The sequence below is a fragment of the Manis pentadactyla genome, chromosome 4 (assembly GCF_030020395.1).
Source record: "Manis pentadactyla isolate mManPen7 chromosome 4, mManPen7.hap1, whole genome shotgun sequence".
Classification (NCBI taxonomy): Eukaryota; Metazoa; Chordata; class Mammalia; order Pholidota; family Manidae; genus Manis; species Manis pentadactyla.
The window spans coordinates 16,373,952-16,390,410 of record NC_080022.1 but is presented as its reverse complement, the minus strand read 5'-3'; the positions used below and the strand labels follow the sequence as shown (position 1 = coordinate 16,390,410).

Below are 16,459 nucleotides of genomic sequence, written 5' to 3'. Positions count from 1 at the left end.
TCACTTCAGTGCCTTCATATCCAAACTCTTTAAGGACCCTTGGCTTTGACACTGCTACGATAGCCATTTTGCTCTGACCTGAAAATATGGATGAGTTCTGAGTTTTCATCAACTTGATTATAAGAATCCACTTTTCTTCCACAGGACATAAATCTGGACCACATAGTAACACAGTACCAAATAGCAAATTCAAAGATATCCATCTAATGTAAAAATGTAAGAGGTAGGCAACTAAAGAATACCAAACCAGGCCTTTTGACTCCAGAGACTGTAAGCTTAACAGTAAAGGTCTGGAGCACAGGCTCTAGAGATAGACAGCCTAGAGGGTGAATCACAGCTCTTCCCCTTTTATTAGCTGTACGACTTGAAGCAAGTTGCTTAATTCTCTGGGGAGGTTTTCTCAACTGTAAAATGGGGATAATATTAGTGTTTATCTCATGGAGGAGTTTGAATGCATAAATAAGCCACTGCATGTAAATGAGTCAATACATATAAAGGACATTGCCTATAACACTGTAAACATTCATTAAATGTTAAAAAGTATCATAAAATACACCTCCCAAAATATGTGTTTCTCAGTTCTTAGTTTGGGTAGTCAGTTCACAGACGGATTTTTTAAAAATCACTGATGCATCAGAAGATTGGAGACTGACGAAAATTAGGCTTGGGGTGGATTAATGATTGTGCATTGAGTATTGACCCCCCTATACAGAATTTTATTGTTGTTAACAACCATTTGATCAATAAATATGAGAGATGCCCTCACAAAAAAATATATATATATATATTTATATAAACACACTTCCAATTGTAAAATAAGTAAGTAACCGGGATGTAATGTATAGCATAAGGAATATAGTCAAAATATTGTAACAACTTAGTATGGTGATAGCTGGTACCTAGAATTATCATGTATATAAATGTTGAATCACTGTGTTGTACACCTGAAACTAATGTAATACTGTGTGTCAACTACCCTTCAATAAAAAATAATTATCGAGGAAAAAATAAATAAATAAATAAATGAACACACACACACACACATACACACACACACACACACACACACACACACACAAAATCACTGATGCAATCTCTATCAAAATACCAACAACATTCTTCAACAAACTAGAACAAATAGTTCTAAAGTTCATATGGAACCACAAAAGACCCCGAAGAGCCAAAGCAATCCTAAGAAGGAAGAATAAGGCTGGGGGGATTATGCTCCCCAACTTCAAGCTCTACTACAAAGCCACAGTAATCAAAACAATTTGGTATTGCCACAAGAACAGACCCATATATCAGTGGAAAGACTAGAGGGCCCAGATATAAACCCACACATATATGGCCAATTAATATAAAATAAAGGAGCCATGGATATACGATAGGGAAATGACAGCCTCTTCAACAACTGGTATTGGCAAAACTGGACAGCTACATGTAAGAGAATGAAACTGGATTACTGTCTAACTCCATACACAAAAGTAAACTCAAAATGGATCAAAGACCTGAATGTAAGTCATGAAACCATAAAACTCTTAGAAGAGAACATAGGCAAAACTCTCTTGAACATAAACATGAGCAACTTTTTCCTGAACACATCTCCTTGGGCAAGGGAAACAAAAGCAAAAACGAACAAATGGGACTACATCAAACTAATAAGCTTCTGTGTAGCGAAGGACACCATCAGTAGAACAGAAAGGCATCCTACAGTATGAGAGAATATATTTGTAAATGACATATTTGACAAGAGGTTAACATCCAAAATATATAAAGAACTCACACACCTCAACACCCAAAAAACAAATAATCTGATTTAAAAATGGGCGGAGGATATGAACAGACACTTCTCCAAAGAAGAAATTCAGATGGCCAACAGGCACACGAAAAGATGCTCCACATTGCTAATTGTCAGAGAAATGCAAATTAAAATCACAATGAGATATCACCTCACACAGTTAGAACTGCCAACATCCAAAAGACAAGGAACAACAAACGCTGGGAGAATGTGGAGAAAGGGGAACCCTCCTACACTGCTGGTGGGAATGTAAATTAGTTCAACCATTGTGGAAAGCAGTATGGAGGTTTCTCAAAAACCTAAAAATAGAAATACAATTTGACCCAGGAATTCCACTGCTAGCAATTTACCTGAAGAAAACAAGCTCCCTGATTCAAAATGACACATGCACCCCTGTTTATCACAGCACTATTTACAATAGCCAAGAAATGGAAGAAACCTAAGTGTCCAACAGTAGATGAATGGATAAAGATGTGGTACATATACACAGTAGATTATTATTCAGCCGTAAGAAAACAAATCCTACGATTTGCAACATGAACGGAGCTAGAGGGTATTATGCTCAGTGAAATAAGCCAGGCAGAGAAAGACAAGTACCAAATGATTTCACTCATTTGTGGAGTATAACAACAAAGCAAAGCTGAAGGAACAAAACAGCAGCAGAATCACAGACTCTGAAAAGGGACAAGCGGTTCCCAAAGGGAAGGGGTTGGGAGGGAGAGAGAAGGGGTTTAAGGGGCATTATGATTAGCACACACAATATAGTTAGGTCATGGGGAAGGCAGTTCAGCACGGAGAAGACAAGTAATGACTCTATAGCATCTTTCTACACTGATGGACAGTGACTGTAATGGGGTATATGGTGGGGGGACTTGATAATATGGGTGAATGTTGTAACCACAATGTTGCTCATGTGAAACCTTCATAAGATTGTATATTAATGATACCTGAATTTAAAAAAATCATTCTGCCTCTCCACTTCTATAAGTTACATATGTATCTTATATGTGTCAAATATTTCATATTTTTTTTAAAAGAAATGAGTTTATAGAAAACAGCATTCCCCTTTTCACAGAGCTGGTCTGGAGTGGAAATCAGCTAGCAAAGGGAGAGAAAATAGGGTGGGTTAGGCCTCTCATAACAGAGTGCTGGACTATATTCTGGGAGAATTCATACAAAGCCTTAAACTCATTGAAAATTAGTAGGAGATATAAAGGACTTTTGAAATCACCTGGACCAATTCCCACTTTTGTAGACAAGAAAACCGAGACATTAAGAGCTTAAGTGTTTTAAGATCTTCCAGTTCACTAATGACAGAAATGAGGCTCTTCCTGTTTGTTCCCTACATCTTAATTATCTTTTTTTAGTGGAAAGCAATGAGGAAGATATTTTGGAAAGGGGGAAGAGATACAGTTCAGAAGGGTTAAGAGAGCGACCTAACAACAGCAGGTAACATTACTGAGTGAATAAACTGAATATTTATTATATGCCAGGCATTGTGCCAAGCACTTTGCATGGTGGCCTTATATAATTTTTGCAAAACCTGTGAGGTAGTTACTATTATATTCTACTTTCAACTGAGAAACTGGAGGCCTAGAGCGATTAAATGACTTGCCCCAGATCACAAAGCCAGTAAGTGGTAGAGTCCATGAATGAACCCACACTGTCTGACTACAGAGCCAGAACCCTTACCACTAGGTACCGTCCAAGCTTGAGATTTTAAAAAGCAATGAAGCTCTTGATCCTTGAGTCTTTCTCCTACTTTATTTTTGTAATTTCTCTATTCAGAGGCAAAGATACAAAAAAGTTTTTTAAGTAAGAGCAGGTGACATTTATTTAGAACCCACTTATGCCATGCTAAATGAGGCACCATACACACATTCCTCAAGCTCCCCGACTTGTCCAAGACCATGAAACTAATAATGGTGCCCTGGGGGACGCAGAGTCCATGCAGCCCTAGCATGGTTTTCAAGGCTCCATTTCACAGCCTAGTCAGTGTCTGCTTGACTGTCTAGCAGGTCTTACTGAGCTCAGCTGAATGCCCTTAACTGAGGCTTGGCACTACACAGAGAAAAATTCAGCAAAATTCCAGCTTTCAAAGAGCTTATGGCACAGCTAGGAAGAAGAGGTGACTTTCAGCTTAAAGCCTTCTTTTCCTATACCTTTGCCGTGAAGTAGCAGAAGCACTGCAGACACTATGGACCTCCAACTTGCTGCATTACTCTTCTATTACACTACTCAGATCACCCAACTTTGAGGCCACCTCTGTGTACATTTCAGAGATGAACTCCATTCTCCTTCCTCCTACTGCTTGAAGCTTTTTCTTCTATCTTTGAAGAAGGGGGAATTATTTTCATCTCTATTATTTCTTTCGTCCACCATCAGGGAGTAGGACAAGTGGGTTAATTTAAGGAGCTAACAAAAAAAAAATGCAAAAGAGGATAATAACTCTTCTATTGCCTTTAACTTTGGGAAAGAGCCTATGGGATTCCACACTATTTGCTCAAAAATGTTCAAAGGAAAATTTCATCCTGAACGTTCTGCTGCCCAGGAAAAAAATCTAGAACTCTAGGGGCCAATTATTCTGCTGTCTTGGACTCTGACCTTAGAAAGTCTCCCTCTGGTGTGAACCTGACTGGAACTGAAGACAGCTGACAGCAGAGTGCCAGCTACACGAGCAGCTTGTAACCAGGGTGGTCAGATTTAATGACTGCCAGGATTTCAAGGCATCATTTGAAAGTTAGATTGTCCCACCAAACCCGTGGCTAAATGAGTAAGAACAGCAAATTTTACTGTTATTTAAGTTCATAAGTTCATACTATGTTCCCAACATCATGCCAGGAGCTGGGTAGTCAAAGCAGTGGCAGGCCTTTAAAAAACAACTAATATGGGATTGCTCTAATCAAACTAGACAGAGAAGGCAAAGCAAGAGCAGAGCACGTAAGAAAGACAGTAAAAAGGCGGACACGAGAGCTTACTGTTTGCAGATAGTAAAGGGAAAAAAATATTTGTGATGTGAACTAAAAGACAAATACACTACGACCAGCTGGAGCTTTGAAGAGTAGCTTCTGACTGTCTCTTTTGCTTCTGTTTTTCCCTAGCCAGTTAGGAGTTTAAAATTTGAAAAACAATCTTAATAAGGAGCTAAAAAGAGTTGGGTTCTAAGGCTGACTTTAGCTTTGTAACCTTGAGTCACTTAACCTTTCAAAATCTGTTTTCTCAAATGTAAAATGGAGATAACGTGTATGGGAGGTCATAATGCTACGTATGACCACTTTATATGTTTGATATTTACGTAATAATTTTTTTAATGGGGATTCTAGTACCCATTGCATATCTGCTGTGAGGATTACAAGAAATAATTATGTAAAACACCTAGGACAGTGCCTGGCACTTTTTAGGTATTCAATAAATGATAACTATCATCATCTACACGGTATTTTTTAAAGTTCTGGGATGAGGATAAGGAAGAGAACAAAATACTATGAACTAGTAAATGGCTGCAGATGGAAGACTTGGGGAATAATATCTCAATGTCTGGACAATAGGACAGCCTTTCCAAATACAGGTCTTACAGGCTTCTGACTCTTTCATCCACTTTCATTTTCCCCTTGCAGCTTTATTCGTCCATTCAGCAAATATGTACACAGTACACAGAGCCCGGTACTGAGAATGGGAAACCAGTGAGCCTGTTTAAAAGTTTATCAAGTTGGTGGCATCACTACACAGAGAAAATAATTACATCAAGTGCCTTAAGGACAGTATTTGACTATACATCTCAAGTAGCATACAGTCTAAGGGCAAAAGAATAACCTAGAAAACTAAAACAACATTCAGTAATCTAATGGTCCATGTGTAGAATGGCACTGCTACTGGAGTGGTTAATAACACTGCCAGGGAAATCCAGCAGCCTCAAAGAGTGTGGCCCACTTGTCCTGGGAAGGAAGAAGTTCTGTGGCCCACTGAGTGTTGCCGACTGGTGCTCCAGTATAAGGGGGAGAAGGGAGAGGAGCGACTGCTAAGAGGTGAGGCCTGGGACAGGAGCAGTCAGAGCTTGAGAGCAGCACAAGCCAAGTCAAGCAAGTGCACTATCCTGAGGACAGGCAAGCCATCCAGGAGTTTAAAGCATGGGAGTGACATGTTCAGATCCAGGCTTTATAAAGATCACTGACAACAGTGTAGAAAACAGATTGGAGAAGAGCAAAGCCAGAAGCCAGCTGGCCAGCTACAATGCTGTTGCAGTAATCCAGGACAGGAGATTATAGCAGCTTTAACCAAAAGAGCAAGGGGACATCAACAGGTTTGTAGCCTAAATAAATGTGTGCTATTAGTGGGTAGTGAGTAGAAGAGGGGTGGCAGGTTGAGAGCAGGGGAAGAACATGGAGCAACTCTCAGGTTTCTGCCTTTGGCAACTCTGTGGGATGGTGCAGTGAGACTAAGAACCTAAGAGAAGAACCAGATGGAAGGAAAATGGCAAGCTGACTGCTGCCAGAGCACCTGACATCATCTTTCAGAGCTAGTAGGGACAAGGAGCTAAAGGAATCAAGAAGGAAGACCCAATGGTCAGGCGGCAGCCCAAGTAAGCTGAGAAACAGAGATGAAATCAGTGGGTTAGATTAGCTCTTGAAATATTTTCTCAAAGTCAGAAATAGAATCACATACTGTTCACTTTGCTTTTATAGTTAAAAAATTCAAGTAATTAATATTTGGAGCCTCAAAAGCCATTACTTACACTTGCAATCCTTTGTTTCTAATATCCTTCATCCTTCTTGGCCCTTTCCTTCATAATACACCCTATTGTTTTTCCCAGAACCAGACTCCTGGGTCTATAGCAGAGTTCATTCATGCAATTACACACATAAAATCTCTGATGTTTAAATGTAAGCAACTAATTGTTAAACACTATATGGGCCAAATAAACTGTGGTCTGCAGTGGTTTTCTACTGAAGTCCCATTTCCACAAATATTCTAAGATGAAGATTTAAAAGCTATTTCTTTCCTTCCTTTTATTTCCTTTTGGGCACTAATAAAACTAGAAATTACATCTATAAATTGACTTTTTCAGAGCTCCTAGTATTAGATAAGTTCTGAGATAAATGTAGTTTCAAAATAGAAGCTCTTTATTTTCACAGATACAGGGAGACCAAGACAAATGCAGGGGAAGCATCTCTTTTCCTTTACTCCTCAGTCTCTGCCTCCTTGAGTCTATCCCTCTCCTCCTTTTTCCTAACTCTGAAAAACTGACTCTACCTGCAAGAAGTTGGTGCATACAGCCAAAGAATTAGGCTTCTAGAACTCTTCCTGCCACCAGTCAGAAGAAATAAATATGGTACCTGCTAACCAGGTTGCAGAGACAAGATGCCCCATTTCACCAGCCTCGTGTAAAATAATGACAAAGATCTCTAAGGCATCTCGAAAGCACCTCATTGGGTAGGTATCTCTGTTATACATGAACATTCAACTATGCTTGACCACTTCAGATAGGACACAAGGCCTTTACTTTCAAAACTCTGAGGTCAAGGCCACAGAGCAGTAGGAATAACTGATTTCAGGGGGACTCTCATTACTACTTGGAGTCAGTGGTATTATGTGACATTTCATTGTTGCCTCTGTATCTTTTTAAGGATCAAGGACCCCTCTGAGATCTGATTAAAGAAATCAGCTCTCTCCCCAGAAAAATGACATTCACACAAATTTGCAGGCAAATTCAAAAGATTCGTGGATCCCCTGCAACTCAACCATTTACCCTAGATTAACAATCCCTGCCTTACGTGAACCAGCTATAATGTAGTTACTTCATCTAAGGCAATGAAATACTCAGTGTCATGATTTTGTGTTAAGTAACAACATTAGAGAAATGTAAGGAAAGTTAGCTTTCCTTCCTAACCCTTCTCTCCGTCGAGGGTTACAGAAGTCTCAAAACTGCATGCTTTCTGCAAACGAAATATTGCACCCTCTGCATGAGTTAAAGAAAGTGACAATCTCCACTCTGAATTTAAATGCCCTTAATATTTCATTCTTTTCTCTATGTAGTTATAGCTTGCTTTCTCCACATTATCAAGATGATGGCTTTAGAAAGCAGGCTATTGGAGATCCAGAAAACCATAAATTCCAATTCAATTTCCTTGTGAAAATCAAAGAGCTCACTCTCTTGAAGAGTTGAAAACGGCTGAGGGGTCACTGCCTTCCCCCAGGGCACTGGTACAGGCAGTACTCCGGAAGGCTAATGTAAATACTCAGTATGAGGCAACAGGGCATACCAATTTGTTTTTCAATCTATTTTATTTCAGTTCAAAGCTTCTTTGCAGACAGTCCAAGAAAACAAGCCACACTTTGGTTATATTCAGTCTTCCTCAATCTCCAAAACAGCTGAATATTGCCAAAGTATGGCTCGCTTTCCTGTGCTGCCTGTCTGCAATGATGCTGTGAACTGAAATAAAATAGATTGGAAAACAAATTGGTATGCCCTGGCTCTTCCTGCAGTTTTATATTATCCTTCAAAGCTAGTGTTACCACCTACTCTTTACTGGAACCCAACAGACCCAAATCACAGAGTAAAAGTGCAATACTTTAAATGTGAAGGTCCCACCCAAACCTAAAATAGCTATTTAATTCAGGGCTTGTTGTTTAACATTGCATTAACATGCCACTTTTTGTCCAGTTCTTTGCTCCATTTGCTGGGCTGGATTACATCTTCTGATGACATGTGCAATCTGGTTACTGGATACAGTTTAAAGCAAAACTTGACATTGCTGATCTTATATAGTTCGCTCGATTTATTACTGCCTCTGTAATTTTTCATGTTCATGAGCCCAAACGTCATCTTATTTTTATCTATTCAAAAAGTCTGCTGCTTGCTTTAGAGCATTTGGTGTCCTGCTTAAAGCATGCAATATTATTTTAAAAACTTTTAGAGGAAACCCAAAGTTATTTGCAAACAAATTTTGAAATGACCACTAACTAGAAGAACCCTGTAATTTTCTTAGAATGCCTTAAAAAAGTACAATTGCCTGCTAGAGGAATACATATGATTTCAAGTTTAAAATACTTAAAATGATGAAAAATGCTCTGAGTAGACAGTTGTATAATTCGGTAGAAAAATTAAAAGCTGTTTGGAAAAGTTCCCCTCTTAAGAGAAACACTAAGAAAAAAGAAGATCTGTTCTCCCCTCAAAAGAGGGAAACATATACAAAGGAACCCTCAATTTTGTAACACTGAGTTTTTGTTACTATGTAGCACTGAAAATAAGTTTCCACTTGGAGCCAAACTTAGTTTTCTCTAACTGGAATTCAGCAACATGTGTAACAAGAAGAAAACACCAAAGCTATTATTACATTTGTCTCACTTAATCCACACAACAAAGCTTTGAGGAGATACCACTCACTGATTAGACAGTTAATCTGTAACTGGTTCAAGAGTATGCAGCTCTGTCAGCAGTAAAGCCAAGTTCAGGGCCAGGGACTCGAGAGCACAGGGCTGTGAAACACAGCACAAGCACTTGCTTCTTTCAGTCCTCCAACACCCCCAATTCTTGCCACTTCGCAGGCTCTGATCCAACTGAGTTCTTCCTCCCCACTTCTCTCTCCTTCCCCTTCTTGCTGAGCTGGATTATTGTCACTCAAAAAAATTTTTTAGCTTTAAACTACCCTTCTAAAGGAAGGTGTGTCAGGGCCATCCTGGTAAAAGGGGTCTCCCAGATTAGCACTGTTTCTTTCATAGCAGGTGCCACAACTGGAAATGACTGTCATTTCTTTACTGTCTTAAGACACTAGATATTAGGTCCATTTTGCTCACCCTGGTAATCACAGAGCCTAGCACAGTGGTGCCTGGTACACAGCAGGCACTCAAATATTTGCTCAATAAATGGCCTGGATTTGTTTATTTAATGTTTACCAGATGCCAGATTGTGGACACTGGCTAGCTGCTGAAACAAAAACAGGTAAAGTATGGTTCCTGCCCTTTAGGACCTCCTTATCAGGTAGAAAAGAAAATATGAAGATGGAATACAGGGAGGGAAGTGTAATCGTTTAGGTTCATATTCCCAGCTCCCTTATGCATTAACTGTGTAACTCTGGACATCTCTCCTGCATTTCAGTTCCTCATCTTTAAATGGCAGGGTACTACGTACGTCACGGTGTTGGTTTGAAGATTTAATGATAGCCCATGTAAATAACACAGAGTGCAGTCCTTGGCAGGTAGGAATCATTCCATAAATATTAACTAATTTTATGATTGGGATGCAATGACAAGTGCCCCTTAAGTAAGATGTTTACCTGTATACCATCCACCCAAGGCCCTATGGAATTTAAATTCTGTTGAAGGGCAAAAATCATGCTGATCTTATCCATCACTGTATTTCCAGGGACCATCCCTAGTATTCCAGTAGTGCTCAACAAATACTAAATGGTTCTGAATGCATGCATGCAAGCATGGGGTGTTCAGAAACCACTTGTTCGTTAAAGTGACGAATAGTCGGGTTTGTGAACTAATGCCCGAGATGAAAGGCACCTGAATTAGAAAGTGGGCTGTGGTAGAAATTTGATGACTTAGCCAAGTAGAGAAAAATTTTACTTTGGGGTCGTAATTCAATCTCCATAAACCATACAAAGATTTGGATACAATTTCAAGGAAGAACCAGTAAGCCCCAAGTTGAGACTTAGAATAAAGTCCCAGTCACCAGGCAGAGGGTTCCCAGGAATGAGCACAATTTGCCAGATTTATAATCTGGTACACCCTTAAACAGCTTAATCTCTGGGACTCTGGGCTTCCTCCTCTTAAGTAGAAGAAACAAGACCAGTGATTTATATACAGTTGTAAGCAGCACGAATATGCTGGGTCCAAATACAAATAAAGCATCTGGCTTAGTATAGGAATTGGGTGGATGGCATTATTATTATTCAAAGAGGGGAAACAATTCCCACTTTGAGTAACAGATAAATAAGACCAGAAGAGACAATGAAAGCCAGAGTGTTTTGTCACTAAAGAACTTTAGCCGCACAGGGCACTTGTAACTCGAGTTCCCCATTCCGTGAGACGTGACCAGAAGAGTCGCTGGACAACACTGGCCTAGTCTACTTGGGTCTAAAGCAGGGGTCGGCACACTTCTGCGAAGAGCCAAATATTTTTGGCTTTGTGGGCCATGCGATCCAAGCCATGAGATATCTGTCGCAACTACTCCACTTTGCCCCTTTGGTAGGAAGGCAGCCTACTTATTTTTAAGTAGACAATGCATAAAATGAACGTGGCTGTGTTCCAATAAAACTTCACCGGTAGACACTGAAATTTGAGTTCCTACAATTTTCACAAATTACATGAAATGTTCCCTCCTCACCCCAACCATTTAAAAATGTAAAAACCATTGTTAGTTCCCAGCAGAAAAAACGTGTTGTTGGGGTGTGCGGGGGGTGGCCCAAGGCCAGTTTACCGACGCCTGGTGTAGGGCTTTGGCAGGACAGGGAAGGGAGACCGCGAGCAGCCGTGAGGACTGGCCCCCGATCGCGCCGAGCAGGCGGTGCGGGGCGAGCGCAGGCCCCAGGCAGGGAACAGGCCGGGCGGCCCAGTGGGGGCCCAGCGGCCTCTCCCCGCCAGAGACAGCGGCCGAGACCGCTCTAGGGGTGGGGGCCGTCCCTAGGGGTCCTAGTCCCGGGGCGGGGAGAGGCGGCTGGGACCTGGGAGAGCCCTATAGAGTTCGCCACGCAGAGGGTCTCCGCGCGCCCCTCATTTGGGGCGCCTCTCGGGCCTCAGCTACAAAAAGGGTCTCCACGTTGAGTCCCAGCCCTGTTTCTATGGTTACCTGTTCAGCACCGATTCAAACTGCCGTTCTTTATTGACAGCGCCATAGAGGACACGAACACTCCTGCCCGAAGGGAACAATAAAGCTTTCTCCATTCAACAGCCCCAGAGACGCCAGAAAGCGGCCATTTTGGGGCCGGCGCGGAAGGGTTATAGAGGGGAGGCGGTGGCCCGGCCTGCCCCGCGCGCCGAAGTCACGTGCTGGGGGCGTGGCCCTTGGGGGTGGGCCCTACGTCCCGCGCTCTCTGCGCCCATGTTAGGGTGCTGGGGCAGCGGGGAGCTGGCCTGCTTTCTGACCTCTGACCCTTAGCACTCCGTCCGCTCCCCGCACTCCCTTAGGAAAGTTCTAATGGGGTTCCACGGCCCCTCTCCGGGGCAGCCTAGCGTTAGGCTCTTGTTACAAGACCCAAAAGCGTTCTTCACATTTCTCCCAAACCATGTTCACCTGCAAAGCGGAGACGTGACCGAAGCCGCGTCCCCAGAAGCATTCTCATTGGTGGGGAGGTTTGGCGCCGCTCGGAAGTGATAGGCTAACAGACTCATATCAGCCAATCGTGATGCTTTAAGGCATTTTGATCCCGCCTTTCCCTCCTCCCACTTTTAGGATTTAGAGGTTTTGGGGCGTAAACGATTCGCAGCCTTTTGCTCAGTTTTCCTCCCCCAGTCGGTAGCACACTGCGTTGCGCATTGGAGCTCCTCTTGCAGCCTTTATACAGTCAAATAGATTAAGTCAGATCCAGATAGTATCAGACAAAATAAGTCACATCAGTGCTAGCCCACTGAATCTCACAGTCAGTCTGTCACTGACACGCAGCCAATTTTTTCTGTCACTGCCAGTCATGCCGCCCAAATCCAGTTGTCTCGGTACAACACCGAATTCCCTCTGTGGTTACAGCTGTTACATCCACAGTGTCAACCATTCAGTCGTTCTGAGAGCTGTCACCGTCAGACTGACTCCCCCTCTGTCACCGTTTTTAATCACAAATTCAATCTGGGCAGAACTGTCACTTGCATTGTTACTGTCATTCGTTCCATCATTTTTTACTGTCACTGTCTGATGTGCGACCACTGTCAATGACCACAAACTTCAAACAGTTCTGTACAATGTAGCAATTGGATTCTGTGCCCAGCTGTCACCCTTTGGGTTGTTTTCACTGTCGTTGTCATTCAGCTACTTTCACTGCCACATAGTCAAGCCAATATTTAGCAGGCCCCTACTGGGTACACAGCTGTCCTTGTTGCTGCCCAATTAGTCACTTTCACTATTCTCACACATCACTGTCACATTCGGGGCCAGACACTGTAGCTGACGTTGGGTCTCTTTTGTAGTCATGGATCCACACCACAGCTGTTTCCATTAGCTCTGCATTCTCCTTTAGAGAGGCTGCCAAATTTAGCAAATACCTAGAATGGTGCTTGGCACACAGTAGGTGCTCAAAAAATATTTATCACATTAATGGATCTTTTAAAACACAGTTTTATTGCCAATATACTGCATGTAAATGTGGGTGGCTTGAGGTTCACCAGTGTCAAACAATAGGAATAAGTTGGCAGGCACAATCTGTCCTCCCTGTTTCACTTAAGAAGGCTCTATACCCTATAAGGATGAGAAAGACAAAGTGTGGGAAATGTGGCTACCACATACACTGAATTCCTGGGACCATGGTTACAAAGAATAGGATTTTTTAAATTCTGCATTTCTTATTTTAAAAGGAATACATGTTTCTTGCAAAGCATTCAGAAAATATAGGAAGAACTCTTTCCTTCTGAGGGTGGTTTGAGACATAACAAGGAATGACAACCCTCAACACTCACCCAAAACACACACACACACAGTCAAAGGGTCAATGGCTGCAGTTTCTCCATAATTGTTTACTTGAGGTTTTGCATTATGAAGCATTCCCAAGGAACTGACTTGCCTGTGATTCATGAAGAACAGCATAGGGTCATAGGACCAATGGCTCTGACTTTTGGCTGGCCATCATCTGGGAGAACAAGAAAATGACTGGATCCTCTAAGGATCTCATCTCTCAGGAGACCCTCAAGGGTCTTGGAGAAATAAGTTGTGCTTCCCAGTCACCAGAAAGACTCAGTCCTGATCTTCAGGGGAATGGTACTTGAGAACTTTTTCTACTTTTTCCTACCTTGACAGAGAATGTTTCCAGACTAATTCCTGAGGTAGCTTCAGCTTAACAAGCAACTGTTTCTGGAGTAACTACTATGTGCCGGGACCACTGGGGTGACTAGAACACGGCCCCTGCCCCAGGAGGAAACAACACAGCCACGACAACTTCTACTGCTAATAACACGGGCATCATATATCTTGCTCTGTCTGCCAGATATCATGCCAACCCTACCTAGATTATCTCATTTAATTCAGATAGCCACCCAATGAGATAGGTAACATTATTACTCTCTTTAACACAGGAGAAAACAGACTCAGAGAGGGTAAATAATTTGCTCAAGGTGACACAAGCCGCAGAATTGAGGTTTAAACCTAGAAGCCTGGCTCCTGAGTCTTCACTTTCTCCCCTGTAATAACGTCTTGCAGTTTTTACAAAACACGTTCATGATAAAGAATTCAGAGATTATAGAAAAATACAAAGGAGATTTAAAAACAGAATCACTATAAATCCTACCACTTAGCAGTAACATGTCATTATAGATGAGCGTTTCTCCATCTCTGGGCATATATATGTAGATAGGTAGATGGAGAGATAATAATGATAATGACAGTCCCCCTGTAAGTACTATGTGCTGGACATTATTCCAAGCGCTTTCCATGAATTAACGCATTTCATTCACTCAGAAAGAGATAGAAAGACATAATTTTATTAAAATGAGCCCATTTAACATAGTCAGGGGTCACATCAACAGCCAACCACCTGGTGGTGTTTTTCCCCAACTCTGGTTCTTTCCTCAGTCTTTGCTATCTTCTCTTCGCCTTCCAATCAAATCCTAAGCCCAGAGTCCTTGGGCTGCAAAAACGGAGTCTTTAAATAGCACCCTCTGCACAGCTGCTGCCTGGTCAAATGTCTCTGCTGTTCCCCAGGGCAGTGCTGGTATTTGTAGAAGTGAAGTTTGCTAGAGGCTCAGCGTATGCTTTTTATTTGTTAGGTAGGATCTGGGCCTTGGCATTCTTTTTCCTGGCTGTCTAAGTGCTAGAATTTCACTACCCTTTCCTCAAATCCAAATGAAGCTTGGTCTTCAGATGTTGCCCAGTGGAGACTAGAGTCTCAGACGAGAATGCCGTTGGAATTTGCTGAATGGCTCAGAAAGGTCTGCCGCCTGCTCATCTGTTCGGGATGACAAAAGACCTGGAGGAGGAGACTGCCTCACTTCAACGGGCCGCCCAGACGTTGGAGTCTTGGGCACTTCTCTAAGTCTGGCCCTACCAGTTTCTTGTATGTGAATAAATCCCTTGCCTCAGTTTCCCCTGAGACAAAAAGCATTCTTGCACTTAGAATGATGAAATCAATATCTCCATGGAGATGGAAAAGCCACAGAAGCTATGATTTTCCAGCTAAACCTACTTCTGTCCAGCTCCCTAGCTCAGAGAGGACAGTCCACCTACCAATGCTCAGGTCAGACACCTGGGAGTTGTTCTTGATGCTTCTGTCATTCACCAGTCACCAGGGCCTGTTGATTTTAACTTTAATATACTCTCTGCATTTCCATAGCAAAAAACCAATTGAATTTTACCTCTCACTTCCTGTAATATCCTCCTTCTGCAGCTTCTTTTGAAATCGTTTACTTTGTTCTGCAGACAGAAAGCCAGCATAGTCTTTCACATCATTTAGAATCAACTTTGTTAAATATAATTTACATACAAGAAAATTTATTCATTTAAAGTGGAGTTTTGGCAGTTATTAGAGCAGAGTATGTACTGCTCTAAAAGTCCTATGTCCCACCTATTTATCTTCCTTCCCATAACCCCTGGCAAGCACTGACTTTTTAACCATCACCATAGTTTTGCCTTTTTCCAAATGTCGTAGTTGGAGTCTTAGAGTATGTAGCCTTTGCAGATGGGCTTCTCTCACTTGGTAATGAGCAATTTAGTTTCTACCATGTCTCGTAATGGCTTGATAGCTCATTTCTTTTTAGCCCTGAATAATATTCCATTTACTGGGATATTTACTGGGGGTCTGGATGTGCCCCAGTATAGTTATCCATTCACCTACTGAAGGACATCTTGGTTGCTTCCCAGTTTGGGCAATTATAAATAGAGCTGCTTTAAACATCTGTGTGCAGGCTATTGTGTGGACTTAAGTTTTTAATTCATTGGAGTAAATACCAAGAAGCACAACTGCTGGATCATATGGTACAAATACATTTAGTTTTGTAAGAAACTGACAGTCTTCCAAGAGAAAACTATTTTGCATTCTCACCAGCAGTGAATGAGAACTCTGTTGGCCCACATCCCCACCAGCATTAAGTGTTGTCAGTGTTTTGAATTTTGGCCATTCTAATAGGTGTGTAGTGATATCTCGTTGTTACTTTAATTTGCATTTCTGTGATAACATATGATGTGGAGCATCTTTTCACGTGCTTTCTTGCCATCTGTATATCTCCTCTGGGGAGGGGTCTGCTAAGGTCTTCAGCTTATTTTTAAATCAGGTTGTTTGTTTTCTTATTGTTGAGTTTCAAGATTTCTTTGTATTTTTTGTATAATGGTCTTTTATTATGTTTGTCTTTTGCAAATATTTTCTCCCAGCCTGTGGTTTGTCTTCTCATTCTTTAGATAGCGTCTTTCATAGAGCAGAGAAGTTTAACTTTAATGAGCCCAGCTTATCGATTCTTTCATGAATTATGCCTTTTTTGTTGTGTCTTAAAGGCTTCATTATACCCAAGCTCATCTAGATTTTCTCC

At 41.7% G+C, this 16,459-nt stretch overlaps 1 protein-coding gene across 3 annotated transcripts in view; it reads right to left on the bottom strand.

Annotated features, from left to right (window-relative positions):
- The window catches only part of ZBTB40 (zinc finger and BTB domain containing 40), a 100,981-nt gene extending 89,072 nt beyond the window's left edge, over positions 1–11,909 (bottom strand). For all 3 annotated transcript variants that reach the window (XR_008996921.1, XM_036914623.2, XM_036914625.2), the window contains exon 1: positions 11,592–11,909. The gene's annotated coding sequence lies outside the window, so the exon portion shown is untranslated. The remainder of the gene's footprint in view (positions 1–11,591) is intronic.
- Positions 11,910–16,459: the final 4,550 nt, after the last annotated feature.